General features: G+C 44.2%; 1 protein-coding gene across 4 annotated transcripts in view; it reads right to left on the bottom strand.

The window, feature by feature from the left end:
* COMMD1 (copper metabolism domain containing 1) overlaps positions 1-17,817 on the bottom strand; it is a 72,162-nt gene that overhangs the window by 6,299 nt on the left and 48,046 nt on the right. Inside the window, exon 3 of one of the 4 annotated variants that reach the window (XR_007374854.1) lies at positions 1,266-1,358. The exons of the other annotated variants lie outside the window; for them this stretch is intronic. The gene's annotated coding sequence lies outside the window, so the exon portion shown is untranslated. The remainder of the gene's footprint in view (positions 1-1,265; positions 1,359-17,817) is intronic. 4 annotated transcript variants of the gene reach the window in all.

The raw sequence follows: 17,817 nt of genomic DNA, 5'->3' as shown, positions 1-17,817 counted from the left end.
AGTATGTTGTGTAACTGACGCATGTCAGGTAGAATACACAAATGACTGTTAGGGCAGACCTCAGCTGTGGCAAGCAGGGCAAGCAGTTATGCTCAGGCTGTTCTTAGCTATTCACCCCTACAATATTACTCAGTACAGTCCACCAGCGTTTCATTAAATGATTGGGACAGCAACATTTGGGATCAATAACCATGCAGACAGGACGTGGATGCAACAGCTTTCACACTTTCTTGTCTTTGACAATGGTTGCTGTCACATACCTCAGTGCTACAGCCCACGTAGAAAATACACAGAATGCCTCTGTAGAACATAATTACAGCTGGACAGCACACATAAACAAATGTTTGGTGAGGAATTTCACAGCTTACCTCTATTTGGCAGTGGGCTTTCTTGTAGATTCCTGTCTGATTAAGAGTTATTAAAAACATAGGTCACATCTGCCAGAAGAAGATGTGTTTGCAAGCTTAGGAGATTATGGGAGAAAGGCAAATGAAACCCTTCCTATGCTCTGTCCCCGGAGGTGTTCAAGGCCAGGTTGGATGGGGCCCTGGGCAGCCTGGTCTGGTATTAAATGGGGAGGTTGGTGACCCTGCCTGTGGCAGGGAGGTTGGAGATTGGTCATCCTTGAGGTCCCTTCCAACCCTGGCCATTCTGTGATTCTGTGATTTACAGCCTGAGGCTCTTGGAAGCATCATACTGAAACCACATCACATTCCCACGCTGGAGTGAATCATTCTTACTGAAATGACCAGAACAGGGCAGACCTTTTAGGAAGGACTGACGGCACCACATGCAGCCCTGGGTCACAATCCTCAGCAGGATGAATCTGCCGCCAGACTCATGCTGAAAACTCGGGCTTTCCGGTCACAACTGCGTACCTCAGGTCATGTGAGCCTGTAATCCCAAGCAAGTTTCCCCAAGGCAAGGTCTGCCCATGCAACCCTTAAGATCTGCATCAGCTGCTTTTACAGCTTAATCACAAGGTGAGTGCGAGCAGAACCAAGCTCCCAATTCTGGTGGAAGTGGTTTTGCAGGAGCCTAAGGCATAATTCAGCTTTTTTCCCCACTTCAGGTTGTGCCAGTTAAAAGAGAAGTAAATTGAGCAAAAGGACACTCTTGAGTTACACTAAGACTGTGCATGCCACCTTATGCAAGTCTAAGCGTAAAGTAAAAGTAAAGCACACTTTTGTCTATAAAGCAGCTAAAAGTTGGCTGTAAGTATGGGATGATAGCTGTGTAATTACCACATTCTCATGTGGACTAACCTGAAATGTGAAGGAGGGGGCAGTAAATCAGGCTGCTCAGAGCTGGGTTTAGTCTCATGTAACACTCCGTTAGTTTACGTAGTCCACAAAGTTCTAAAGATAAATAAAAAAGAAAGAAGATGGAGCTCTGAAACTCAAAACTCCACACCACTCCTCTGAGCTGACTTCCAGCAGCAGGACAGATTTGGTATCTCTGCTGTTCCTAACGAAGAAACAAGGCATCCTTTCTGATATCTCCGAGTGCTATAAAAATTTTCATCCCATTTGCATGCTTTGCAATTAAACAAAACCAAAATGGAACAAGTCATTCATTAGAAGCCAACCCAGAAGCCACCAAACAGGAACATCCCCAGAGTACTGAGCACGAAGCTGACTGCTGACCTGAAGCCACCAAACACGCAATGCAGCACCGCGAGCCCTTTCACCGTATGGGAACCTGCAGCAGTCAATTTCTGTACCTCCAGTATGAAGCAGCAGTGCCGTGAAGCTCTGAAGCACGGTGCACCTGCCTGCAAGCCAGAAAGCTGGCACTGGCTGAGCCTTTGTGGAAACAGACAAGGTCTTTAGGCAGGAGTGGATATGTGTGTCAGTGGGACTGCCAGAGCACTGCTGTGAGATGGGAACAGCACGTGCATATCCACTCTCAGGCTGGAAGACCAAGCTCGATGCACAAAGAGAAACCCACTGCTCTGCCACTGTCCAGCTGAGCCTTTTGGGAAGCTGTGGGGTGGGCATCCACTTCCTGCAGCCCTCTTGGTTCTGTCCCCACACGCTATCCTACCCCTCCTCCCATTTCCCTTCTGAGCCCAGGCTATAAAAAGGAGCTGCAAAACCAACATCCACAAAACACACCCTCCCCCAGGCATGAATCAGGTCTGCCAGGTTGGTTTGTTTGTTTCAGTAACAACAGAGAGTAGCAAAAATATTTATATAAGAGAACATCTTGTAAACACCAGCATTCTTGCTGTCCTCTAGAAAAATACTCAGAAGCACAACTGCCTGTATCTCAGTAACTACACTTTAAAAAAGCCTCATTTTGAGAAAACCAACTCTCACACATTTGAAAGTCAAGAAAAAAAACAACACAGCTGTTCCCTATTGCATCATTTGGACTCACTCATTAAAAAGTTTCCCATTAACTTCAGCTCTTCTACTGCTTTATGTAACAGTGGATTTAGCTTAGATGCCCAGATCCTGGCCCTGGGCAACCTGATCTAGCTGTGGTGCTCTGAAAGCAATGCCTCCTGTTTTATTTTGCTGGCCCACAATGTCAGAGGCAGATGGTGGGATGGCAGTACTGATTGAACCTTCCCACCAATATCCTGTTACGTTTTGTTGTGGTGCTGTTATGTCCCTTGCTAGGGAGGTAATGTTATCTTTATTAACAATTTTTGATACTGTGCTGATTAAAGCGCCTTATTTATGAAAGTTGTTTTCTTAACTTAAAGAATTGTGGAAGCCATGTCTTCAATACAACTAATGGTCTTCAGATCTCCAGTATGTCATAAGAGTTTAGAAGTGTGGCCTTTTGGGGGAGGAGCTGAAGCCCAATGATTCAGCAATAGGTGACTGAAATAAAAAGTAATTCATTTCTCACTTCATCAGATATATGGAAGACTGAATCGAAGAAATTCCTGACATATTTCCTATAGAAATCAATCTGGCTGCTTTTTGCAGACCTCTTAGTTCCTCAGGGCTAAACAATGAATAACAAGTTCTTTACTTCTATGTGGCATTTCTCCTTACGGATCACTGCATATTCTGCAGCCAAGCAAATCTTCTACTTCCTCTGTTAACCAGGAAAAATACCACGCACACGTTACATAAGTAATTAACTACATTATCGGTAAACAGAGACTCTGAAGTCACGATGGTCAAACTTCTAAGCATTTTATGTTCGCTTGGAGAGGAAGAACAGCAAAGGATACCTCCAAAACACTGAAATGGTCTCTGTGACACATTGGGAGACAACTCCGTGCAGTTCTCCACCTGAACATCTGCCCCGGTCACCCCTGCGTGGGCCAAAGGTAACCCTCACACAGCGCCTGGCCCCGGCACCATCAGCCAAACCCTGCAGAGCACAGGGCCAGAGCATGCAGCTCTGCAGGGAGTCAGGAAGAGAGAACACAAGACCTGCCCTGCCCTGCCCACCCAGTGGGGACACGTCCTCCTGCAGGGATGGGGCTGCGGGGTGAGGTGCCAGGCACGGTGCCCAGGAGGTTGTGTTCCCTGCAGCAGGAAGAGACAGTGCAGCACAGAGTGAGGCAGTGGCACAGCTGCCCAGGGAGGGATGGAGTCAGCAGCCCTGTTCCAGAACTGTGGAGATGTGGCACAGAGAGACGTGGGTTAGTGGATGTGGTGGGGGTGGACTGGATGTGATCTTAGTGGACTTTTCCAACCGTAATTCCGTGATTCTGTGACTCTAATCACAGGTTTGTTTCCACCAAAGCAGGAGATCTGGGGTTCAATCTGTGGTGTCTTAACACCAGGTGAATATTGTGCAATTGACTGTACAAGCAAATTGAGCTGCAAAGCTACAAGCCAGCTGGGATCCCTAAGCGAGTGGGGGGAGAGCTGTCCTGGCATTGCCTTTTTTTTATTCCTTAATCATTAATAAGTTCTAATTATAGTCAAAAAGAAAGTGCCCAGAAACAGCCAGTGAGGAAACCTAAAGAACAAGCAGAAGGGTGGCACTGACCCGACAGCAATAATAGCAGCCAAACTCCACAGGTAAGGAAATTACAAAGCACTGCAGGTCTCTGAGTCCTTTTTAGGCACCACACAGTGTGCCCCAGCTGTGGCAGCTCCCCACCCATGGCAGGCAGTTTTAATGATATTCAGTGTATTAAGTGCAAATCTCAGGGGAAAAACAAAACAAAACACAACACAGCACAAAATCAGTGAACATCAAAACAATTCCAAGCAATCCTACATCCAAGAAGGCAACAGAAAAGAAATAAAATCCCAGTCCAACCTGGAATCAGAATTGGAAATGAGATGCTTTATAAAACAGTGCAAGGAAGCTTTTATTTTAAAGACATGTTCTTAAGTCATTTTTGCAATGATGCCTGGTAGCTCTGCTATGGAAACCTCAGACTAACGAGTGTGAGAATTTCCTACTGCATTGTCAGATGGCAACAACCAGTCCCTTGTAAACAAATCTCAACAAAGTCATCTTAATATTGTCCTTACTACTATTACTTGCTTCCAAACTCTTCTATGAAGAGGCCTCTCCTTGACACCCAGTGCACACAATGTAAGTGTGACTCATCTTGGCACAGAGTCTGGATGCTTAGAAGATAGTGGGTTTACTTCTCTTTTGGATGCTGTATTGTCTCTTCCATGCAAGCACCTGCTATCCAAGTGCCTCAGCGTTAAGTGGCAGAAGAGGGAACCAGAAATGACCTGCCTTATAATTCAGGCTACAAAAATATAAAAAATAATGCATGAGTTACCATGGCAATGTTCTAGGAAGTATGAAGAGATGACCCAAAAAGAAAGGAAATATTGGGTTTGAGCTTATTTTTCTTCTGAAAGAATCAAAGTGGTAGCACATTGAACTCAGTGATTCATGCTAAGAGGAAATACTGATTGTCAGATGTTTATGAGAGTGACTGACTCCTGCTGCTTAGATTCTCAGATCAGGAAAACTGGGGGAGTGGAAAAAAAGCCAACCAAACCAAAGCTGTGCTGCCACAAGCCAAACCAGCAGGATAAAGTAGAAGTTGCATTGAAGCTGCAATCACTTTGCACCAATGGAGATCCTACTGCAAACCTTGGAAGTTATTTTTAGATCATTAATGTGGGTAATTCCAGACAAACTGGAACGGATGGCAATCCACTGACTTTATAGAGGCATGTGTGACAATACTAAGTTCACTATTTTTAACCAAGTTCAGAACTATTTTTGCAACTATAACCGTGGCCTTCAAAAACTCTGTGGCCAAGTGTAATTCTTTTCCGTGGTCCTGCATAAAATAAATTATTACCATACCAACCTAATTCCTTTGTGTCATTCTGGTATTATATGAACCAAGAATCTCTTCAGCTAATGGTTATTACATCAACTCAGGAAAAAAAAAAAATAACGTCCTGCAGATTCCTTTTTAATTCTTTTAATGTAAGATCAAGCCTGTAATACCACGGATTAAATAGAAAGCATTGCAGCAATTGGAATAATCCCAGGCACTAAGACCAGCTCTCTGACACCGCACAGCAAATGTGATGTCATTGCTCATATGTTAGCGACCTACTGAAATATTCCATTCAGCATGTTGAACCCCAAATGAAAGATGATTATTTAGGGTTTACCCTGCTGGTGCTTATGGCTTTTGGAAGCACAGATTTCTTATCAGAAGGTGTTAGGGGAAAAAAATATTAGTGTAACTAATTAGAAGGAAGCTTACTCTGAAAATCTTCCATATTTCACGTCATAAAGAATTATTAAAAGACAACTTTAATACCTTTATGCAAGGTGTATATCTTCAATATGGCTATGCTACTTTCAAACTGGTGATGCTACCCCATATTTTACCTGCAAGCCTTCCAACTTCCTCTCTTTTTTTTTTCCAGTCCCTTTGATTTGTGCCTGCTTCCTTTCCTGAACTCATGCAGTGCCTGCATCCCTTTCCCAGAGCATCATCCTGCCACATGCTCTCCCCATGCAAACTCTTCCAATGGCTACTTATGTACACTTCCACCTAACAGCACAACACCACCGTGTATAAATACAGTCTGACACAGCCAAGCTGTCTGTGTCTCACAGTTAATTATCCCGCATTTGTGATTAGCAATCTCACATTTCGTCTCAGCACTGAGGGAGCACTCAGTCACAAGCGCAGCGTTCCAGATATTGCTAGGACACTGCTCATTCATTATTGACTCAAAGGAGCTGAAACCCTCTGTTGTTTTACAGAAAGCACCACAAACATCTTTTCTAAAATCACAACACAACAGTCTTGATGTACTGAAGTGATGTAAATGCTGAGCCAATTCATACAGCACCTTGCGGGGGAGGGAAGGGAAAGGTTATACAAGTCCCTGCTCTGCTGGGGCTAATGTAATTTGCACAAAATGATATCTGTTTTTGTTGTCAAAATGCAAATTTAATTCTCATTTCCAGATGACTTCCTGAAATGTTATACCTGCAACTTGTTATACGGGCATATCTGCAACGGCTCCTCGCTTACCTGGTTCCTGTTAGCCTTTTACAGCACACTCTCATGCAGCTGAGAAAATGATCGCATAAAATGCCTTTCTAAACATGTTGAGGTCATTGGTCGTCACGGGAGGTAAAAAGGATGGAAACCCCTTCAGCTGTCCTTTGCTGACAAGTGTCACATGTCTAAATGTATGGAACACGCATAGTGCTGCAGCCTCCTGCCTGTTGAGAGTTCAGGTCTAACGATGGCAAGGTCACTTTGGCTGTATGACACAGAGAAACAGGGTCAGACAGAACTGCCAGGAAAGTCCTTCAGCTGAGTCTCAAAGTTCAGAATGGACCCCTTGATCAGTGGTTTATGTCTGAAAGATTATAGGTGCAATCAGTCCTTTACATCACTTAGTCAAGATTTCAAGCTATACTACCAGTAAACCAGAAAAGATGCAGAACCCACAGTCCATCAGTTGTACTCACAGTTTGGGATATCTACTCCCTAACCTTTCAAAAAATGTCAGCATTTTTAACAGTGCTCCACACCTTTTCAACATGGCTCCAACGAGCTTTCAGTGTAAGCATGCAGTTAGGGGATTTGCCCGCTTCTGTCCAAAAATAGGAGCATCTTCCTGGGAAAAGACTGTGAGAGATTCAGTTGGAGCCAGCTCCACCAAGCCTCATCAAGGGGCTCTTTGGACTGAAACAAGGCAGGAGGCAGCAGGAGGCTCTCTTCTACCTGCACCCTGCATGTGGGAACCCCTACATCAACCCTAGCACCTTGACAACCCATCAGTGAGGGAAAGCTGAATCCAGGGGCACTCTGGAAAGTGCTGAATTCGGGTCAAGTTCTCTAAGAGCTGAGCTTCTGCATAAAATGTTCACCAAGAATGCACAAACAAGATTTTGAGGGCTCCTGATATGTCTGCAGCAACTTCTTCATAAGGGTTGAAAGATGCCTCCCTGACTTTGCTGGAAGACTTATCTTAATATTTTCCTTTCCTCCAGAAACACAGTGGCACAAGTACCTCCTATATGGAAAGATATTTAAGGAGAAATTCACCAAACGCTGTTCACCTTGAGTATTGATCCTGGAAACAAACCAATGTGGGGAGGGATTCCTCCGACTCCAGCCTGGCGTAGGAGATGCTGACCTTGTAAGCTGGTCAAAGTTGAAGGCTCCTGAACACAGGGTTGGGTAATCCTAGCTATAGGCACTGCCATCACTGTTGTCTTCTCAGAAGACAGAAATAAAGTCATGGTAAGAGAACAGAAAGCATAATGCTCTAATTCCTGGTGCAGAAGTGAGGACACGCTCCTGTACCTAAACCAAACACTATTTTGACATAAAGCATGTCACTACTGTTCTCTGGTTTTGCCAAGTCAAAGCATCTTTGAAAGCAGAGCTGAACTCAAGGTTCTTTCAAGCCCTGCAACAATAAGCGTGGGATGGTTAACCTTCAACAGGGCGTTCTGCTGCTGCTGCTTGACTGGCTTGAGATAAATAGGTGCAACAGCACACAAAATAAATTACCACACCTCCTGAGTCCACTGACACTTCCTTGGTAACGTTGGTATACACCCCTGGGAGGGTCTCCAGCCCAGATATTATGCAGAAGAGAAGACAAACAAAGAGTCAAAATCACCAGTTAAGAGCTACATTTGTCTTCTAACTCTTCTTTACACACACCTCATTTCCATTGGGCAAGCTTAAAAAATGTCTACAGAGCTTTTAGGTAAAGTTTGTGGTCAGTTTTGGAGGCCCCTGGTCTAACCCCCATTTAGGAGATGGTACATAAAAGCTTTATATGGAATCACGTTTATTTTGTAACAAACATGGCTGCCAGTCCTCAGTCATCTGAAAAGTGTGAATTAGACTGAAAACTCTTGGAGTCTCACATTGTTCCTCCATTTGAAAAGAGCTTTCAAGGATCCTGTGCAATTCCAGTGCCTGTCATAAGATGAAATCTTAAAGGAAAACATAATGAATTTTATGTTTAACACTGGCATTCACCCTTCTCCATCTGAATGCCCTAGAGCATACCTGGCAGGGCTTAAGAGGTTTTAAAAGGAAAAGCAATATAGCAACATCCATAAGTTTCACCAAACTGTACAGAGAAGCGTTAGAGACAGCTCTAAAAATAAAGCCTTATTAAATTCCCTTTGTATCACTGTGGCATTTGAATCAATACACATATTTAAAAACGACAGAAATACGCTCTGTTTCTGGCAGAGCATCAGCTTCTCATCTTACTTCCCAAAGCCATTTCCCTGCAGCTCATCCCAACTGCCCCACCTGGGAGCTCTCTCACTGCCAACGCTCACAAGGGTACCAAAGAACAGAGAATTCCATTGCAGTGTATGTGAGCTCTGCTGTGTCAGCTCTCCTCTAACAACACAGCTCTCAGTGGCACCACTGCAAGGTTATGTGCTTTCCTTGGGAGGTGCCAATCCCAAGGTGGGGGATCTTCGGGGTGAACGTCCCTCCTCACCTAGGATCACTATCTTTCTGTGCTGATCTATATTCTTTTTCTATCTGTACTTGTTTTCTTGCACTCTATTTTTGATTTTTTGTTTTAAACCTGATCATGGTTTTGTCGTCTTGCTTAATTGCAACTGAAGAGTATTATTCTCAGAAAAAGAGAAGCAAAACAGGACCAAGCAGTGAGAGTTACTTTCATATAAACTACATACACACAATTTAAGCAATCTGCATTTAGAAATACCCACATTATCAAAGAATACAGCCAGAAGCTCAGTAAAGGAGCTAATCTTTAAGAGGACCCTGGCATATTCTGGCTGAGAGCACAACCAGCCTGCATAATTACCAGGTTGGTAGCATCCCCCAACCAGATCTTTCCTGTTCCCCAGCTTTTCAATGTTTTAGTTTATCCATATTATATAAAGGCCTCAACTACCCATTAATGTCCTCCCTAAAAGTATTACACTGGAAATAAAAGCTGACTGGAATTGAACAGTCTCAGACAGCTCAAGTGGCCATATTTTCCAGGACACCAGACGATGCTGACTCCTGTTGGAATGAGCATTTTGGAATTAGATGTGCTGAAAACCTTCTTTTCTGTCCTCTTCTGAGTCATGCATGCTGGCTCTGTAGTCTAACAGGCACCTGGCTCTGCTGAAATAGAGGAACAGATGAGGGAAGTGCAGAGCACAGTGATGAAACACTTAAAAACACAGAGCTCAAACAAAAATAATAGAATCACAGAATGTTTTGGGTTGGAGGAGACCCTAGAGCCCACCCAGCCCCAACGCCTGTTGTGGGCAGGGCTGCCCCCCACCACTCAGGCTGCCCAGGGCCCGACAAGTCTGGCTTTGGGCACCTCCAGGGATGGGGCACCACAGCTCTGGGCAGCAGTGCCAGGGCCTCACCAACCTGTGAGTGAAGATTTTCTTCCTAACATCTAACCTAGATCTTACACATTTCCCAAATGGTTATTTAAGGCCACACAATGCCCTTGTTCCCTGAGCAGCAAGGAGCTGTGTCCCCCAGAATTCCCTTCCCAGTTGGATTCCTGTACCTGTACCTTGGAGATTGGCCTGACTTGGCTAAAACAAATACATCCACGTCCAAGAAATAATGTTTTTCATGAGGAAAGTTATTTTTTTCAAGGGCCTCTTTACTCACATCCATCCCCACTGTGCCAGGCATTAATTTCCTCCAGGGTACATGACTACCTAGAGGGGAAGAGCACGAAGGCTGGCCCAGCAGATGCTGTACACACAGCAGTGGCAGCAGCATCACAGCCCAACAAAACACGGAGCCTCTGCCACAGCACACTGTGAGTCACACAGACCCAGAATGACACACAAATGGGCCACTAAATGGAGAGTGAACCGTCTCTAATTAGGACAGAAGGGCTCATCTGAAAGCACAAAAACGGTGTTACTACAGGCTTGAAAAGAGGCTTGCAGTTCGGCATGCGTTCACTTGAGGTTTTTGTGATTCTTCTTAAAATATATAGCACAGTAATATATTTAGGCCAGAGGCTTTTTTGTTCATTTGTTTTTGGTGCTTTCAGGACGTCTATCTACACTCTTTCCAAAGGTCTGAAAATAGATTTTATGGGGACAAGATGGACTACTCAGGAGTTCCGTTGCCACTCCAAACATGAATACTCAGCGGGACCAAAATAATTACACTTGCTTCTCTTTAATAATTTGAATGCATGAACTTACTAAGGAAAAATAAGCCAAAGTGGAAAAAGAGTGGTTTTGCTTCATTTCTGATAACCACTCTGTTTTTTCCTGATTAGTTTTAGAATGCAAAGTGCTCTCTTTTAATTCAGAAGCCTCCTATGAGAAGCAGGGCAGCCCCATATTGAGTGGGACAGACCTTGCACTCACATTTATCACTGCAACAGCAGCTCCTGCTGAGCATGACACAAAGCCCACTAAGGCTAGTGGGAATCAGTGCTGCGTCGGTGACCTTTGGTTCCAATGCACTGAAATAGTGGCACCGTGTGCAGGGAAGGCGATACCGACAGAACAGAGCTGAAAAAGTGCAGAAGCTGCAGACTTGCCATTTGCTTTCCTTTTTTTCTTTTAAACACAGAGTACGTGCTTGCTAATATTTGCTGCGTGATGCTCAGCTCCTCTTTTCTTTCCCTGTGTGAGAGGAAAAGCAAAGGCTCACGATGAAAACTGAAGCTGCAGCTCCAGCCCCGCAGAGCTCAGCGTGGGAGGACACTTGTGCCTGCACAGAATCCCACTGAAGTCAAGCAGCCCAAGGCTCTGCCCACACAGCTCCCTTTGCTCAGCTAATATTACAACTCCGCTTTATTGATGCTGCAATTTCCACATTCGTTTCTATGAAGAGAATGCAGGCAGGGCTAAAATGTGAAACCTGCATTACAGTCAAAGCGCTGCACATTGCTGCGTCTGTCTGAAAGACTCATCAGGAGAGCTCAGGACATTGGTTCTCAACACATTCACAATATCAGCCCTGCCACAAGGACTATTTTGATGCCCAGCACTTCACAGCCTTCTTGACAGGCACCACGTTGAACCACCTTTTTTTAGAAAGAGAAAAGATTCAGAGGAAAGTTATCTAATTTTGGTTGACCTCTCTTTCTCAACTCAAGGGCAAGTGGTGCAGAAGCAGGAAGCATTTCCATAACTGAATTGCAGAGCAGCCATTTAACAATTAATGTGTGAACCACTCAACATTGGAAACTGAATGTAAAAATAAGCATGTGGGAATTGGAGATACTCCCACACAAAGAAAGACTACAGCTCCTCCATACCAGATATTTAATTGGCTATTTCTTTCTTTTCTCCCTGCAAGCAAGGGAAGGAGAGGGCTGTGTGTGTTATAAAAGAACATAACCAGCTCTCCAGAAGAAAATGGAGACGATATGAATGACTCATTGAGCTTTCTGCACCTTTGATGCAGAGCAGAATTCTCTCTTCTTTTTATCCACAGCAGTGATCTCACTTTTCAGTCAGGACTTGTGGTTTGGACATCAGCACGTAGCTGAGGGGCCCAAGGCACACACACTCCTCACTGGCACAAAATCTCTAACACCACAGCCTTGTTCTCCTGCATCAACAGAACTTCAGTTTGTAACCCTGGCAGATGTAAGGTCATCGTTCTTGCTTTAGGGCTGCAAGGAAAAGGATGCATCCCACATCCTCCCCATATCTGTGAGAGGTGTAATACAAAATCTAAAGTCACTCCCTCTGTAAGAAAACAGGAAGAAGAGGAGAAGTGCAATATTGAGCGCTGGTGCCTGTTTTTAGACAGCTGCACTGAAGTGGATATATAATATAATATCTGAGTGGGCCTGTGTCCTCAAACCTTCCGAACTCGCAGGTTTGTGCTGATTGCTGGTCCGTCTGCTGTACTCTTAACCAAAACATATCAACTTGCTTTTTTATTTTATTTTGTCCAGCTTTATTTCCTACCACTTCTCTCGCTTGCTATCATGGGATTCACTGTTGGAAACTGAATGGGGATTTTCAGTGACCATTCAGCACTCAAACCTTTTCTATCTCCTGTGAACTTTCACAGCTCAAACCTCGGAGAGGTTTATAAGATCCAAATGACTCCTTCTCAGCAGAACTGTTGCCTCCCCTCCGGAAATTGGAGAACTTATCTTGGCTAATATTAATTACAAGGCTGGGTTCAGCCCTTGTTAGCTGTTGTTTGCATGTACTACAAAACCCACACCGATTAACTTCCACCAGCCTGCCAAGCCGTTTCAGGGCAGAATGCAGGACTATGCATCAGCAGTACTGCAGATGAAGAGAGAGGGGCACTGCCAGGACTGCACAGCAAAGGCTGGAATTAGCATTGTTTCACTTTTTACTATGCAGTGTTTCACTTCTAGGAGGGCTAAATTTGCTCATAAATTTAAAACAGAGTTTGAAGAATGGCTAAAAGAGCTCCAAGAAAGAACATTCATGGTGGCACATTGGGCTGTATTGCATTAATTGTGATCTACTGTAGGCCTGCTAACATCCATTGGCCACTACAGAAACATACCTTAAATTCCTTGGATAAAAGGATTACCTTGAGATCAAGTACATTGGGAAGCAGCTCTACATTTGGAACTGCCTTCATCCCCACAGGCCCAATTAACAGGCTTTGAACCAAGTTGTGAACATGTAAAGAAAGTTCTACTACAGTGGTATTTTCTAAAATATCAGCATGGCTTATGAATAGGGTGTTCTTGCTATAGTGAGCTGCTAAAATAATCAGGAGACAAAGATGGTATTTTTCTCTTCTCCCAATTGATTCACCAATAAATTGTGTTCTGGATCAGGAGCCAACTTTCCCATTTAATGGTGTTGGTGCTACTTTTGTACACAACCATTCAAAAAAGGGCTGTAATTAAGCACTTATAAAGTACCTTACATTGACATTACAGAACTCAGCTCCTCACTTCAGACCGCTGCAGTATTGGTACTGGTTTTTGCTTGTTTGTTGTCATTGGGACAGCACAACGGGGGCAGGAGGCACCACAAGCACTTGCTGTATAGCCTTCCACAAAGAACCAGGCTGTGCTCCTGCCAACTCCCTGGCCTGGAGTGACAGAGGACAGGCAACAGAACCAAGCTGCTGAACCCGACCCATCTGTGACAAAACCAGGATACTACATCTGTGCCAAAAAGCATCCCACAGATGCTTTGTGGAAGAAGCTCTTCTGACACGCAGTTGAATGATGTGCTATTCTGAAGAGGTTAATATTGATTTTAGCACGCTGATGAATTTTGAACAATGAAACGGTTGCAGACAACTTTAGACTTGTTCTTCTGTAAGCTCACTGGGTTTATCCTGTCACACACTTTGCAGAAGATGGATGGAAGAACAGGCAACCTGTTAACAGTTTTCTCTGAACTTCTCTTGGGCAGGTATGCTGATAGTGTTATCTTGGTACACAGAAAAGTATTGCTTCAGTGGAACTGAGGAAATCCTGACTCAGCAGTTTTGAATCTAACTTAGAAAAATGACAACTCCCCAGGCAAACACAAAAGTTCACAGAGAGGTGAACTCTTCAGGAGGAGGAATAGCAAAATGTCAGCAAAATGCTGCCTGACCTCTCTTATACCAGCAAGGAGCATTTCACTGACCTGGGGCTGCTGCATCCTCAGCTTTCATAAATTTCACTGTGCCACCAGGTAGTCTTCTGCAACTTGATGGCAGTACTGACCTTACAAAAGGCTTGAATGCTGGTGATGCTGAAATCAGACAAGCTGGGGAGATGCCTGCAATAGTGACAGTGACCTTGCTTCGTTTCACCCAGGTGCATCAGTCACCGATTTACTCACACAACATTGTGTTATGCCCTGAATACATTCTCCCTTGTCATAGCTCACTGGCCTCCTCAACACTTAAGTCTGTATTTCAAGGTGTCTTTACAGCAAAAGCCAACAAAGACCGAGCAGTGTGTGTGTGACACACTTTGTCTTACATATGCCCTTGTACATTTGTTCATATGGGCACGGTGTTCTGTTCAGTTCCGTGTGGCAGGGCATCAAACACTAGGGAGATGTTTCCTCGCCTTCATTTCCAAGTTTCCACCACGCCAGTGCTATCTGCAAGAAAAACTCCAGATCTCCTCTGTTCCAGCCACAAAACAACCTCCAAGCTTCATCCAAACCACACCAAAGCTCTCAGCCTTCAAGAGGACATATCTTAGGATATGAAGGATATCCTAAGATCAGGACATGGGTGGAGACCTTTCTGAAATAAAAATATCACCTTTAAATTGGGCCTCAGACAGCTTGACCACAACAGCCTTTATGTGATTTGCAGTCAGTATGGACAGTGGGGGAAATAACAATTGTATTTAGGATCAGGGGAAGAATGGGTTTAAATAGCATGTAAGTGCTGCAGTGTGCAGAGCACCTTCACCTCTGCTCAAATTACAGCGACAGGAAAGAAGCCCATGAAGGGAATAGAAGCTAAGGGCTGGCTACGCTTTTTCTATTTTAATCACAACACCAACACAACGATAGAATCAGGAGCTGCAGAAGGGCATGCACAGAGTACACAGAAGGGAGACACATTTCAGTAGGCCACGAGCCCATCGCACCTGAGGAACCAGAATGTGGAGGAGAAGTTAAGGACTTGTACGTCATAGAATCACAAAGTGGCTTGGGTTGAAAGGGAACATTAAAGCCCATCAAGTTCCAACCTCCTGACGTGAGCAGGGCTGCCCCCTACCAGCTCAGGCTGCCCAGGATCCATCCAACCTGGCCATGGGTATCTCTAGGGATGGGGCACCCACAGCTCTCTGGGCAGCAGTGCCAGGGCCTCACCGCTCTCTGAGGGAAATATTTTCCCCTAACATCTAACCAAAAACTACCTTGTTTGAGCTTAAAATCATTTCTCTCTTTTCTGTCAGTATCAGACCATGTAAAAAGTTGGGTCTCCCTCCTGATTATAAGCTTCTTTTAAATACTGCAATGAAATCTTTTCAGAGCCTTTTCTTCTTCAGGCTGAACAAGCCCAGCTCCCTCAGCCTTTCTTCAGCTCTTCTTCATAGGAGAGGTGCTCCAGCCCTCTGAGCATCTTCATGGCCTCCTCTAGACCCATCCTGTAACAGCTCCACATCCTTCTTTGCTGGGGGCTTCAGATCTGGACACAATATTCCAGATGGGGCCTCACAAGGGCACAGCAGAGGGGCGTAACCCCCACCCTCACTTTGCTGTTACCCCTCTGTTGTTGCAGCCCAGAATACCATTGGCCATCTGGGCTGCAAGCACACACTGCTGGCTCACGTCTGTCTCGTCACTCATTAGGACCCCCAAGTCCTTCCATGCAGAGCTGCTCTCAATAAGCTCTCCCAGTCCCATGTGTTTGCTTAGAGGCACCCAGTGCCCCATGGCATGGAAGGTGGGACTGGGAGATGAGCAGACATCACTCTTTACAGCCTGCACCACTAGCAGAAGGAGACCCAGCAGCAAATCTTGGGCAATACTGGGACTGCATGTGAAGGTCAGGCAGCACAAGGCCCTACAGAACTTCCTCTCAAGAGAAAGAAATGAAGTACTGGTGAGAACTAATCTGTCTGATTGCTGTTTGAGGGAAGCAATGAATGATTTTCCTTGCTGGAAGCCTCTCCTACATGTCAACTAACCAGGGTGAATTACAGTCTTCCCTCCTCCAATGGCTCTCCAGAGCTGCTTCTGAAGAATGCATGTGATAAAATCTCCAACATCCTTCCAAAAGAGTCAGTGATCCTGTAAGGGACTAAATGTTGTGTGACCACTGCAGAAGAATCTGACAACCATAGAGCTGTATATGTTTATCACCTCGTGCAGAAGAGGCTATGGGGTCACTGTCCATCAGGTTTTCATGGGACAGAATGAAAAAAAGCTCATTTTCCATGTGGACCAGTCCTCCAGTGCAATTCCTTTTTTACTTGTTTCTGGATGCCCGGGACTGTGTTTCTCAAAATGGTTATTAATAGGAAACTTTAAGTAAATGCAACATCTCCACTTATTCCTACAGTAAGTGATATATTCTTTGTGAGCAAAATGATGCAGACTTTTAAAAACTGTGGGGAAGGGCATCTTTAACTGTTGCTACATTTATGGTGAGCCATTAATGATCTGGGTGCCTCAGGACAGCACTGAAATTATCATCACTTATTATTCAAGTATACAATCAGTCCAAGTTAAAAATGAAGCCCTAGAGCTTCCAGGAACTGGATACTATTCTTTGAATCATTCATGAACAAGATAAGGACAATAAAGGCCATCTAGACCATCGCTCACCCTTTGTAATGGGTATAATAACTCGAGACATTTTCATCAGTACAAGACAATAAAAATGTAGATCCCCTTCAGAAGCTGTTGACACACAGGATGAAGGGAAGGAAACCTAAAAACAATTCTTATTTACTGACCTGATTAAAGTTAAGTTAAATCTCAAGCTACATACTTTTTTTTAAAAAACAAGAAGAGACTCCAGTAGCTAAAAATAATAGCTGAAGAGGAATATTACTTGGAAAAACAAAGTTGTAATTAGAAAAGATCTAGTGTTTAAAACCAGGGTAAGAGTTTTCCCAGACAAAACATGTAGAGGATAGTGTATTGCCAACAAAGAGAACTGAGGTCATTTCTTGTCATTAAAAAACAAAACATGATACTTTTCTCCATCTATAACCCTTTTACCTGACTATAACAAAGAGCCAGCATTTATGTTCTGCTCTCCACAGCCTCACCCACTACAGTTTACAGTTCACCCTACTTCAGGAGCAAAAGGATGCTGGTACCTGGGTCTTGAGTGCCAGGAGCCCTGTCTGAAGTCCTGTCTCAGAACAGCTGTATCCACAGTGACACGTGATGCACTCCACTCAATGTGATTTACTGCTATTAGGTAAAATGGCCAGAAAAGCAGCTTTAACATGTATATTTGGATCTTCATTTCCATCACTACCCTCTCATTCCCTCACTGATCACAGAGACACTCTGTTATACAGACCTTACCGCAAACACCTTCCCGTTTTGCATCTCCTTTTCACAGGAGAGTCTGCCCCCCAAACAATCATTTTAATATGGTAGATTTGATGCATATTTGAAACACCAACCTCAGTAACTTCTTTACATTGAGGCAATGACTGCACAATTGCTGACATTTTCTAACAGCAAGCAAGAGCTCTAATGCCAGTGTTAAAAGCCCAGAAACCTTATAAATACATAATGAAGCATCAGAAGAGCTGCTCACTGCTCTTTCTGTTGACTTAAACATCACACTTTGCTTTGCAATCTAGAATTGAGTTTAACTAAGTAGCTGGTTGAGGATTAAATCCAACACTTCAGATCTCAAAAACAGCTCAGAAAGGGGAAAAATGAAAGAAAAGAGCAAGTACTGCCTTGGGCACTTGCTTAGCCACCCTGTCTTGCTTTGTTCATTTCCATGCTCCAGGT

This window comes from Lagopus muta, chromosome 2 (assembly GCF_023343835.1).
Source record: "Lagopus muta isolate bLagMut1 chromosome 2, bLagMut1 primary, whole genome shotgun sequence".
Classification (NCBI taxonomy): Eukaryota; Metazoa; Chordata; class Aves; order Galliformes; family Phasianidae; genus Lagopus; species Lagopus muta.
This window is presented reverse-complemented; position numbering and strand designations above follow the sequence as displayed.